This window comes from Stegostoma tigrinum, unplaced genomic scaffold (assembly GCF_030684315.1).
Source record: "Stegostoma tigrinum isolate sSteTig4 unplaced genomic scaffold, sSteTig4.hap1 scaffold_319, whole genome shotgun sequence".
Lineage (NCBI taxonomy): Eukaryota > Metazoa > Chordata > Chondrichthyes > Orectolobiformes > Stegostomatidae > Stegostoma > Stegostoma tigrinum.
Window position 1 is genome coordinate 26,900 of NW_026728247.1, and position 11,140 is coordinate 38,039.

General features: G+C 45.7%; 1 long non-coding RNA gene across 1 annotated transcript in view; it reads left to right on the forward strand.

Annotated features, from left to right (window-relative positions):
• LOC132208228 (uncharacterized) overlaps window positions 1-11,140 on the forward strand; it is a 30,146-nt gene extending 19,006 nt beyond the window's left edge. The window contains exons 5-6 of the long non-coding RNA XR_009444312.1: window positions 4,879-4,937; window positions 11,124-11,140. This is a non-coding gene — a long non-coding RNA (uncharacterized LOC132208228). The remainder of the gene's footprint in view (window positions 1-4,878; window positions 4,938-11,123) is intronic.

An 11,140-nucleotide genomic window follows, 5' to 3' on the forward strand; every position in this document is an offset into this window, starting at 1 on the left:
TCCCTGATTGAATGTTTTAAAGGCCAAGACAGGTAGATCTTTGAACAGGAAAGGAATTGAGGGTTATGGTGAATGGCGGCTAAGTGGAGCTGAGTCCACACAAAGATCAGCCATGACCTTATTGAATGGCAGAGTGAGCTGAAAGAGACAGATGACCTACTCCTGCTTTATTTCTTATGTCCGTATGTCCTTAGATTGCCATCCTTGTCATTCCTCCTTCCCTGGAATAGGCCAGTTCTGAATGCTGATCAGTAGGTCTTTCAATAACTCCCGCGTATCAAATGTCGACTTGTTCAATAAAAGCTCCTCCCAATGAATACTGCTCAGCTCCTACCTAATACTCCTTCCCCCAATTTAGTAGCTTCCCACAAGTTCCTGATTGTTCATAGCTATTTTAAAATGTAAGGAGAGGCGATCACCCCGTTTGAAGAAGCTCCTGGTTCAGTGTTTTTCCCCATGTGGGAGTCAGCTACAGGTTTTCTTGTTCCAAGATTGGGGAGGAAATAGCCCAGTGGTGGTATTGCTGGACTGTTAATTCAGAGACTGAGATAACATTCTGGGGACCTGTGTTCAAATCACAGCACAGCAGATGGTGGAATTTGAATTGAACATAAAAGAAAATCATGAATGAAGAATTTAATGATGACCATGAAATCATTGCCAAATGTCAGAAAAACCCAACTGCTTCACTGATGCCCTTTAGGAAAGCAAACTGCCATCCTTACGTGGTCTGGCCTACTTGTGACTGCAGACCCACAGCCATATGATTGACTCTGAACTGTCCCCTGGGCAACGAGGGATGGACAATAAACACTGCGTAGCTAGTGATGTCCTCCTCCCATTAACAAATAAATAAAATTGGATTCTACATCTTCTGATTGAAGATTGTTTCTTATTCTCACAGTAATTTCATCGCTTACAGTCAGTTTCCCTCCTGCCTGTCTTTTTTGAATGTCACGTAGCCCTGCACATTTACCTCCAGTGTTGATCTCCTTAGAACCATGTCTTTGTAATAGCTCTCAAATCATGCCCGTCAACCTGTATGTGTGCTCTTAATTTGTTGATTTTGTTCTGAATACAATGAGCACGCAAGCAAAGAGCCATTAATTTTGCTTTATAACTTTATTTGACCTCTTGACATTATTTACAGCTGTTTTCTGTTTCTACATGCTGTCTTTTCCAGTCCCATGCTGAGTATTGTTATCCCAATAGTTCTTTAATGTCAGTGTGTGTGTATTCCTGGGCGAATACGCTCATGTGGTCTACGGAGTTGTGGAGGTCGCAGTTCTAGGACAGCCATTTCATAGGCCTACGCTGCAGGTTAGAAGAAAAGACAATCTTTTGCTCTGAGCTCTGCAAACCAGGGCGATGTCAAAAAGGAAACAAGGTCAAAAGAATTTCAACAAGAATCTCAAAATTAACTGCTGAATTCATATCAGCATTACAGGGATCGCCCAACTTAGTGGCCACAACATCCCACTTTCTATTCTTCACAAACAATCCAAATTCTGAACTATCCGTATCCCTCTTAACTTTTATGTTTTTTGAGCTAATTTCTTGTGTCTAACTTGTGCATATTTGTGGTGCCTTATGACTTCTTGCATTTAGCAATTGATAAACTCACTCTCTCTTGAATTGAGTAAAACCTAGGTTTATAGGATCCCCAGTGTGGAAACAGGCCATTCAGTTCCACAAGTCCACAGCAACCCTACAAAGAGCATCCCACCCAGACCCATCCCCATTCCCTACTCTATCCCTGTCAGCCTGCATTTCCAATGGCGAATATACCTAACCTACACGTATGTGGGCAATGTGGGTAATTCAGCATTCCCAATCCGCCTAACCTACATGTTTCTGGACTGGTCAAAACAATGATTCGATATGAATTAGTTAGAATGCAGCTGTTGACTGTCATCTTCCATCCCTGTGTTGGAGCGAGATTTAACATTCAAGATCAAAAATGAAACACTTGAACAAGATAGTTCAAATTGCGGTTGTTGACTTGCTCGCCGAGTTGGCTTGTTTTCATTCAGACGTTTCGTCACCATGATCAATGACATCATCACTAGAGCCTCCAACAAAACAATGTTACTCTACTCTGTCTGGAATTTATACTGTCCGGTCTGTTACCATGAGTACTGTCACTTCCGGTTTTGATCTATATGGGTTTGTATGTGGGGGCCCAATTGTATCTGCTTGTTGGTTGCATTATGGGTGGAGAATCACGCCTCTCATACAAAACTGGGACATGGTAACCATAGTAGCCCAAGCCAAGCATAGACATGCAGAGGAATCCTAGAGGCATGGTTCTCAACCCATTCTCCAGCCTCACATTCTTGGTCTCTTCTATTTGAATATGATCACTCAACCATATCCTTTATGACAAACAACAGAGTCTTACATCACAAAATCTTCAGACAGGACTGTCCAGACAGATCCACTTGAACTCATGATATCATCTTTTGCTGGAGGGTTTCCGAAATGTCTACATTCTTCCTCACCTGAGCATCCTTGCGTTCGTGGTTGACAGAGCTCTCGGCCATGTCCAACCCATGTCCTACACTTTGGCCTCACCCCTGATGAGGTTCCCTGGTCCTCAATGACCAACCCATCAATATCCACATCGAGAAGAACATCAGCCACGATTTCTAACAAGATCCCACCACCAGGCATATATTCCCCTCCCCTCTCTTGTCAGCCTTCCGCAGGGACCATTCCATCGGGACACCTCGATCCACTCCTTATCCATTCCCAACAGCTCCCCATAACCCAACAGCACTTTCCATGCCACCACAGAAGGCATAACATCTGCCCATTTACTTCCTCCCGCTTCACTATCCAAGGCTTCCAGGGGAAGCAGCGATTTACCCACACTTCACTCAATCTAGTCTACTGTATTCACTGCTCTCAATATGGTCTCCCTCTGCATTGGGGAGACGAAACACAGACTGACCAACCGCTTGGCAGAACACCTTTTTTCTGGCCGTAAGAATGGCCCCAGGTTTCCAATTGCCTGTCACTTGAGCGCCCCATCATGATCCCTGTCCAAAATCTCTGTCTCAGGCTTGCTGCAGTGCTCCAGTGAGTGCAAGCTAACACCTCCGCTCGGTTCGCAGTAAACAGCAGCACCTCACAGTCGCGAACGGTTTTAGCTCCCCCTCCCATTCCTTAGACGACATGCCCATCATGGGCCTCCTGCAGTGCCACAATGATGCCACCCGAAGGGTGCAGGAACAGCAACTCATATTCCACTTGGGAACGCTGCAGCCCAATGGTATCGATGTGAACTTCACAAGCTTCAAAATCTCCCCTCCCGCCACTGCATCCCAAAACGAGCCCAGCTTGTCCCGCCTCCCTAACCTGTTCTTCCTCTCACCTATCCTCTCCTCCCACCTCACGCTGCACCTCCATTTCACACCAACTGACCTCATCCCGTCTCCTTGACCTGTCTGTCCTCCCTGGACTGACCTATCCTCTCCCGACCTTCCCACCTATACTCTCCTCTCCACCTATCTTCTTTTCTCTCCATCTTCGGTCCACCTCCCCCTCTCTCGCTATTTATTTCAGAACTCTCTCCCCCTCCCCCTTTTCTGATGAAAGGTCTCGGCCCAACATGTCAGCTTTTGTGCTCCTGAGATGCTGATTGGCCTGCTGTGTTCATCCAGCTTCACACTTTGTTATCTTGGATTCTCCAGCATCTGCAGTTCCCTTTGTCTCTGAATAAAGGAGAAGGTAGGTGAAGAGGAGACAGACAGGTTAAAGAGGCGGCGGATAGAGCCAGTAAAGATGAGTGTATGTGGGCAGTTAGGGAGGGGATCGGTCAGTCCAGGGAGGACGACCAGGCCAAGGGGGTGGAGCTGAGGCTGGTAGGTAGGAGATGGGGGTAGGGCTTGAGGTGGGAGAGTGGATAGGTGGGAGGAATGACAGGTTAGGGAGGTGGGGATGAGCTGCGCTGGTTTTGGGATGTAGGTGGGGAGGGGAAATTTTGAAGCTTGTGAAGTCCACACTGGTACAATTAGGCTGCAGGGTTCCCAAGCAAAATAAGTGGTACTGTTCCTGCAACCTTTGAGTGGCATTGTTGTGGCACTGCAGGAGGCCCAGGATGGGCAGATGGAATTATGGTGTTGAAGGTGGAGATGTGCTCAATAAGTAGGAGCTTGACGTAGATGCCCTTGTTATCTGGACGTTCCAGAGATGTGTGTAAAGCCAAGGAGAGGGCATCTGCCATGGATCTGCTGCATCAGTAGGTGAATTGCAGTGGATCAAGGTAATGTGGGAGGCTGGAGTTGATGTGGCCCATGACCAACCTCTCAAAGCACTTCATAGTCATAAATATGGATGTCAGAGCCACTGGGCAGTAGTCATTGAGGCTTTTGAAAAAAATTGCTGACATTCAGTGCGGGGATCTTAAAGCATTAGCACGAACATCAGAAAATTGGAGAAGCCTCGAGCATATGAGCACAGGTAGCTGAGGGTAGGGAGGGCGTGAATTACAGAAATCAAAGAGGGCAAGATACAGAGAGAGAGAGAGAGACAGAGATCATAGTGAACAAATGATTGGCCTGGTAGGCAGTGGAAAATACATGATTTTCCATGGAACATGCAGATATCTTCGAAAAACAGGACATTGAGTTTTGGAAATTAGTGTTATAGTTGATTTGGAGTGAACCAAGTTACTGTTCAGTTTGGTTGTGGCTTTTGATGAAGGGATGGTCCAACTGAGATTGAAATTGGAGGAAGATTTCAGGATTTTTTCATGTTCTTGTCTTTCTGTTATGCCCCGAGGTAAAAAGCATTGGAGATGCTGTTAATTTTTTGCACAGCGAGCTGCAGAATATTAACCAGTCTCACACCATTGCCATCACCTTGCCCTTGCAGATGCGGATAAAGTTCTCCAAGCTGACAGAAATTGAAAGCACTCGCATCCTGTGACGATGGTAAGTTTACTTTCTTAAAAAAAAATGCTTGCAGCTTAATTGGCATAATAAAGAGCACAGGGGCTCTGGTTAACACTGCTGCCTCATGGCACCAACAACTTGGGTTCAATTCCGCCCTTAGGTCACTGTCTGTGTGGAGTTTGCACATTGTCCATGTGTCTGCATGGGTTTTCTCCGGGTGCTCGAGTTTCCTCCCACGGTGAAAAGATGTGCAAGTTAGGTGGATTGGCCATGCTAAATTTCCCAAGGTGTTCAGTGATGTGTAGGTTAGGTGAGTTATAGGTGGATGGGTCTGGGTGGGAAGCTTTGAGGGGCAGTGTGGACGTGTTGGGCTGACGGACCTGTTTCCACACTGTAAGGATTCCCTGAATCATGATTCTATCATTTTACTGAGCGCAAAGGTACAATATTAGCCGGTCATATTTGTCTCACCTCTTTACACATTGACAAGAAAGCTTTAATTTCAGTTTCTATGCATTTGCAACGTGTCTGCTGTCTCTAACCAGGCTGACTATATCTCCTTCTCTAATGCGCATCTCCTGTCCCCTAACACCAAGAGGTGACACTTGCTTTTCGTTTCGTACAATCAGTAAAACAATAGCCTCCATATTACAGCCAGCGGCTTCTCTTAATGCTCACACACGGTTCTTTTTTTCCTCCAGGTATTGACCACTCATCATTTCTTATTCCTCATCTCATCTCTCTCTCATGCTCTCTCTCTCTCTCATGCTCTCTCTCTCTCTCATGCTCTCTCTCTCTCTCATGCTCTCTCTCTCTCTCATGCTCTCTCTCTCTCTCATGCTCTCTCCCTCTCTCCCTCTCTCCCTCTCTCCCTCTCTCCCTCTCTCCCTCTCTCCCTCTCTCCCTCTCTCCCTCTCTCCCTCTCTCCCTCTCTCCCTCTCTCCCTCTCTCCCTCTCTCCCTCTCTCCCTCTCTCCCTCCCTCTCTCCCTGTCATTATCTCTCCTCTCCCTGTTATCCCCCATCACTTGACTCACAGGCACAAACAGAAGAATGGAAGGCTGGTTTGCATAATGGACTATGCTGTGTTCACGACTCTGTAGTTTCTTATGACCTGAGGATGAGCTGTTGCCAAACCATGCCGTGATAGGTTGCTTTCTATGGTACATCAATAATTGTTGTCCTTGTGGACACACTGAATTGCCTTAGCCTCTTGGGGAAATAGAGACATTGGTGTGCTTTTTTGCCCATTGTGACGATCTGGGTGGACCAGGAGAGATCGTTGGTGATCAACACTCTCAACTATCTCCACCTCAGCAACATCTCTCTCACTGTCTGATGCAGGCGTGCTCACACTCACATTCTGTCGCCCATTCTGTCTGTCTGTCTGTCTCTCTCTCCCTCATTGCCCATCTCTCTCGCTCTGTCTGTCGCGCGCTCGCTCTCTCCAATTCTGCCTGGAAGAAGAAAGGCAAGAGCCATAATAAATAGGGATTGTTCAGCTAGAGGAACCATGCTGTGATATGCATCCAGATAGGATGCTTTCTCTGGTACATCAATGAAAGTTGTCCTTGTGGACACACCAAACTGCCTTAGCCCCCTGGCAAGTAGAGACAAATGGTGTGCTTTTTTGCTCATTGCAACGATCTGGGTGGACCAGATTTTTCACAGTCGTACCTGTGACTCCATTGTGGCATATTAACCAGGTCAACAATGTCATTAAGGGGATCCTGAAGGAGGAGGACCGTAAGACACAGCTCGATGTACACATTGGTAAGATGAGTGATTTGGTTTGGGGTAACGCTTGCACCAAGCGTTCTGAGAGCTAGGCAGTGGATTAAATAGCAGGACCTGTAAAGTTGTAATCTCTGGATTATTCCTGGTGCCACATGCTGAGAAGGCAAGAAAAAGGGGAAGAAAACAGATGAATGCTTGGCTCAAGTGTTTGTGTTTGGGGAGGGATTTAGACTCCTGGATCTGAAGGAGAATTTGTGAGGATGGTATGTCCTCTACAAGTGGGCTGGTCTGCAGCTGAAGCAGAAAGGAACCAAAATCCTTGCACAAGGGTTTGCTAATGTTGTGAGGAATTTAAGCTATCGGCCTTGCAAGCAGTGGGCAGTTGAAGAGCAGGGAATTCACTGAGGGGTGAGAAGCTAATAAAATAATAATTATATTCTGGGATTTCAACTGCACAACATTAATTGAGATTAGATAAAAGTTTGACTTGGGAAATAATTCTTTAAATACATTTGATAGATTATTTTACATGAACATGGAGATGAGCTTGTAAGGGACAGTGCAATGCTGGACCTATTTCTGGGACACAAAGCCAGTGTTCCTTTGGCCCTCGATGTTGCGCCGACCTGTGAACTAATCTTAACCCATCCCCCAACACTATCCCATCATCATCCATATGCTTATCCAAGGACTGTTTAAATGCCCCCAATGTGGCTGAGTGAACTACATCAGCAGGCAGGGCGATCCTTACCGCTCTCTGACTAAAGAACCTGCCTTTGACATCTATCTCAAATCTATTATCCCTCAATGCGTAGCTCTGCCCCCTCAGACAAGCTGATGCCATCATCCTCAGAAAAAGGCTCTCACTGTCCACACTATCTAGTCCACTGATCATCTTGTATGTCTCTATTAAATCCCCTCTGAACCTCCTTCTCTCCAATGAGAACAGACCTAAGACCCTCAGCCTTTCTTCCTCACGGTTCTTCACGGTTACAAATGTTAGTGCTGGAGAATGACGTGTATAATGCGCACAATATGAACATCATCCAGTTAATGTCAAGGAATAAACGGCCAGATGTTGAATAAAATTTTGTGACCGTCAATCTCGTAGAGTCATACAGCATAGAAACACCATATCTATGCCTACCAACAAACACCAAACTGCACTAATCTCATTTATCTACACTTGGTCCAGAGCCTACTTTGACCTAGCATTTTAAATGCTCATCCCAGATGCTTTTTAAATGTTGAGAATACCTGCCTCTACTGCCCTCTCAGGCAGCGTGCTCCATACGTCTACCAGTTTTGACATGAAAAAGCTTTTCCTCAGACTTCCTCACCTTAAACTTGTGCCATCTGGTTTCATCCTCACCTTAACCTTGTGCCATCTGGTCTTAGACACATGTGCCCTGGGGAAAGGATTCTCACAATGTATTCTGCCTGTGCCTGTCATAATTTTCTATGCCTCAATCAGATCAGAGGAATTGAGTATAAGAGCAAAGTGGTCCTTCTGCAGCTGTACAGGGCCCTGGTGAGACCACACCTGGAATACTGTGTGCAGTTTTAGTCTCCCAATTTGAGGAATGACATTCTTGCTATTGAGGGAGTGCAGCGTAGGTTCACAAGGTCAATTCCCGGAATGGCGGGACTATCATATGTTGAAAGATTGGAGCGACTGGGCTTGTGTCCTCTCGAGTTTAGAAGGATGAGAGGGGATCTGATTTAGACGGATAGGATTATGAATGGATTGGACACTGTGGAGGCAGGAAGCATTTTTCTGCTGATGGGTGAGTCCAAGAGGGAGAGAGAAAACAGGAAATTGTAGACCGGTTAGACTGATGTCAGTAGTGGGAACGATGCTGGAGTGAATTATAAAAGATGAAATTACAACTCATTTGGATAGCCGTGACAGGATAGGTCAGAGTCAGCATGGATTTACAAAGGGGAAATTGTGCTTGACGAATCTTCTGGAATTTTTTGAGTATGTAACTATGAATATAGACAAGGGAGAACCAGTGGATGTAGTGAACCTGGACTTTAAGAAAGCCTTTGATAAAGTCCCACATTGGAGACTAGTGAGCAAAGTCAGGGCACATGTTATTGGGGGCAAAATACTGACTTGGATTATAAATTGGCTGGCTGACAGGAAACAAAGAGTCGTGATGAACGGGTCCCTTTCGGAATGGCAGGCAGTGGCCAGTGGGGTACCACAAGGTTCGGTGCTGGGACCACAGCTGTTTACAATATCCATTAATGATAGAGATGAAGGCATTAAAAGTAATCTTAGCAAATTTTCCAATGACACAAAGCTGGGTGGCAGTGTGAAATGTGAGGAGGATGTTATGAGAATACAGGATGACTTGGATTGGCTTGGTGAGTGGACGGATGGCTGACAGATGCAGTTTAATGTTAATAAATGTGTGGTTATCCACTTTTTTGGTAGCAAGAACAGGAAGGCAGATTACTATCTCAATGGAGTCAAGTTGGTAAAGGGGAAGTACAATGTGATCTTGGTGTTCTTGTACATTAGTCAATGAAAGCAAGCATGCAGGTACAGCAGACAGTGAAGAAAGCCAATGGCATGCTGGCCTTCATAACAAGAGGAATTGAGTATAGGAGCAAAGACGTCCTTCTGCAGCTGTACAGGGACCTAGCTTAGAAGGATGAGAGGGGGTCTGATTGAGATGCAGAAGATTATTAAAGGATTGGACACTCTGGAGGCAGGAAGCATGTTTCCGCTGATGGGTGAGTCCAGAACCAGAGGTTCTGTTTAAAAATAAGGGGTAGGCCATTTAGAACAGAGTTGAGGAAAACCTTCTTCACTCAGAGAGTGGTGGATATATGGAATGCTCAGCCCCAGAAGGCTGTGGAGGCCAAGTCTCTGGATCGTTTCAAGAAAAAGATGGATCGATCTCTTCAAGATAGTGGAATCAAGGGTTATGGGGATAAGGCAGGGACAGGATACGGTTTGTGGATGATCAGTCATGATTATAATGAATGGTGGTGCTGGCTTGAAGGGCCGAATGGCCTACTCCTGCACCTGTTGTCTGTTGTAAAAGTTAATTGTAGAAGAATGATTAAGATGGTCCCATATATATGGTGTTGGCAGCTGGTTCACATTGGGAAAACAACATGGTTGATCTTGATTCTACTCCTACTTGTTACACAGAAGCCTCTTCGAGCAACAATTCTTGAATGCCACAATGATGCCACCCGAAGGTTGCAGGAACAGCAACTCATATTCAGCTTGGGAACCCTGCAGCCCAATGGTATCAATGTGGACTTCACCAGCTTCAAAATCTCCCCTTCCCCCACCGCATCCTAAAACCAGCCCAGTTCGTCCCCTCCCCCCACTGCACCACACAACCAGCCCAGCTCTTCCGCTCCACCCACTGCATCCCAAAACCAGTCCAACCTGTCTCTGCCTCCCTAACCTGTTCTTCCTCTCACCCATCCCTTCCTCCCACCCCAAGCTGCACCTCCATCTCCTACCTACTAACCTCATGCCACCTCCTTGACCTGCCCGTCTTCCCTGGACTGACCTATCCCCTCCCTACCTCCCCACCTATACTCTCCTCTCCACAAACTATCTTCTTTTCTCTCCATCTTCGGTCCGCCTCCCCCTCTCTCCCTATTTATTCCAGAACCCTCACCCCATTCCCCTCTCTGATGAAGGGTCTAGGCCCAAAACGTCAGCTTTTGTGCTCCTGAGATGCTGCTGGGCCTGCTGTGTTCATCCAGCCTCACATTTTATTATTCTTGAATGTTGATGGGACGTTGAAATGCAGGTAGATTATCGTGATCACTTGTTGAAAATGGATAGCAGCTAGTAGTTCTCTTTCGTCTCAACTAGTGACCAGTAGGCAACGGTCAAACAGTACCTAACCCAGAGGTCACAAGCTCCTCTGAGACATGATGTTAGTTGAGCCTCATGAATAACTACCTGCAGATGGACTATCTGCAGATAAAGCATGGTATTAAATCTCACATATACTGCTCTCAACCGTTTTAATCGAAGTGTTTATCACTCGTTGCATAGAAACAGATCACAAAACTGAAATGGCATATGCACAAATACCAGCGTAGAAGTTCTTTACAGTAGCATTTTGTTTAAAGTTGTATTTGTAAAATAAAAGGGTGAAATATTAACTTTCACAAATCATATTAACATGCTGTAGAAATCTGTGGAAGTGAGAAATTTGTTTTTTGATTCAATACATGTCTGACAAATGACAATTCAAAGAGATCTTTGTTTCAGCTGGAGTGGGTTGTGGAGTCAACCTCATCAGGGGCATTTAAGTGACTATTTGACAGGCATATGGGTGATAATACAAGATAGGGGTGGAGGTTAGATAGACCTGAGGTTTAGGGTAAAAGTTCAGCACAGCATCATGGGCTGAAGGGCCTGTACTGTTCTATGTTCTATGTATCTTATGCTGTATTCAAATAAGTAAAGTCAGTCAGTGACATTCTGTAACTTCCTTTTCCAGGGGTAGGAGTGGAAGAA